Source organism: Orycteropus afer, unplaced genomic scaffold (assembly GCF_000298275.1).
Source record: "Orycteropus afer afer isolate SDZICR_OR568_19922 unplaced genomic scaffold, OryAfe1.0 scaffold00213, whole genome shotgun sequence".
Taxonomy (NCBI): Eukaryota; Metazoa; Chordata; class Mammalia; order Tubulidentata; family Orycteropodidae; genus Orycteropus; species Orycteropus afer.
In genome coordinates this window covers 4,464,030-4,466,207 of record NW_006921800.1, presented here as the reverse complement: position 1 = coordinate 4,466,207, position 2,178 = coordinate 4,464,030, and positions in this window count along the sequence as shown.

Here is a 2,178-nt window from a genome sequence, read left to right as displayed (position 1 = left end):
TAATAGACAAGTTTTGGGATGGTTTCTTTAAATGTAAGATTCCATTGGTTGTCAACATCTTTTCAAACAGATTATCAATCACCTTTAATGTTCATCTTGCAACTCAGAAAAGCAATGACTAGGTGATCAACCAATGTTCCAATTATAGGTAGTTCCCATACCCCACAGTCCCAGTACACACAATTTTGGGATGCACATCATATTTGAGTTATGTAATTGAACCTGCAGGCTACATTTAATGGAAGCAGATGTAGATATATAACCCAAACTGGAGCATTTATAGGCCCTCCCCTATGAATTTGAAATTGGGACTGAAAGATTCAAATGTCAATTTTCACAAATAATTATGGGAGTATCTTATGTGCCAGACACTTGACAGGCCCTGAGGACATAACTGTTAGATGTGTAAGGTTCCCATTATCAAAAAATGTACCCTATGTACTTTTGGTGGGTAAGACAGAGTAAACAATTTATTTCATTTATTTAATATTAATACATATTTCTATCTAACATATCTTTCTCTCTCTCTCTCTCTCTCTCTCTCACTCTCACTCTCTCTCTCTTTTACCAAGGAGCCCTGGTAGTACAAGAGTTAAAAGTTTGGCTGCTAACCTAAATGTTAGTGGTTGAACCATGTCAATGGCTCCATAGGAGAAAGACTGGGTTATCTGCTTCTGTAAAGATTACAACCTAGAAAATCCTACACATAACAACAATCCATCTATCTATCATCATCTACATCTACGATGTATGATGACTCTTGAGAAGGATTGACTATAAGCAGAGTAATCAAGAATAACCCCTTTACTATACAAAGGGTGTGGGAGAGGGATAACCTCTCCTGGAAACTAGCATATCTGAAAGATGAGGAGGAGCCAGTTATGCAAATATTTAAAGAAGCAGCATTTTTCAGAGAGGAAGAAGTTTAAGCACAAAGATCCTTAGGTATGAAGGACAGTGGCAGGTTGAGATTGAACCGGCACAGAAGGAATGCAGAGAGAAAGAAGGGTGTATGATGTCAGTTGTAAATATAAGGAAGGGCTAGAATGTCATTTTAACCTTATGATATGTTTTCACTATTCCTAAGTATAAAAATCAAAGTTAAACCCACTGTCATTGAGTCAATTCTGACTCATAGTGACCCTTTAAAACAGAGTAGAAATGCCCTTTAGGGTATCCAAGGCTGTAAATCTTTACAACAGACTGCCATATCTTTCTCCTGCAGAGCAACTGGTGGGTTCAAATTGTTGACTTTCCTGTTAGCAGTCAAACGCTTTAACCACTGTGCCACCACGGCTTCTGCCTGAGTATAAAAAACCAGACTCACTGTCATCAGGTCAATTTTGATTCAGAGCAACCCCCATTGGGTTTTCAAGGCTGAAAATCTTTACAGAAGTAGATTGCCCCATCTTCCTTCTGTGGAACAGCTGATGGGTTCAAACCACTGCCCTTCTGATTATCATCCAAATGCCATATCCACTAAACCACCAGAACTCCTTTTTCTGCCAAAGTGTGGTGGGTCTAAACCTTAGTCAGTAAACTGTGAGAAACATCAAATTATATTTATTTCTCTAAGTCAGCTAAAATCAATCTCCCAGCCTTTACCCACTAAACCACTGCTGTTGAGTCGATTCTAACTCATAGTAACCCCCATTGGGTTTCCAAGGTGGTAAATGTTACGGAAGTAGATTGCCCAGTCTTGCTTCTGCAAAGTGGCTGGTGGGTTTGAACCACTAACCTTCTGGTTAGCAGTCAGATGCCTTAGGCACTGTGCTACAGCCTATCATAATGGCTGGAATTCTAATGCATTTGTTATTGCTCCCACTCTCACAGTCACCTAAAGAGTAAAAGTCCCAGGATCTTGGTAGCACCTAAGGCTCAGGAAGACTTCTGTTATTGGCCGTTGATAGCAGAGGTATCACAGAGACACACATTATCTGATTCCTCAGGGTGTCTTGGTATTTAGGAGCTCAGTTACTTTCATGTTAAGTGTGGTGTATGTGAAACATTTTTAGTGATGCTAGAAGGACTTGTGCTTTGGGTCTAGATATTAGCAGTGACCATAATACCATTCCCTCTGAGGTCTTTCCACTTTTGCTACTTTTGTCACAAAAGTATTGAGCAAGTCTATATGACCAGTAGGATCCATCTAGTCTATCTTTTCATGATATTGGGAAG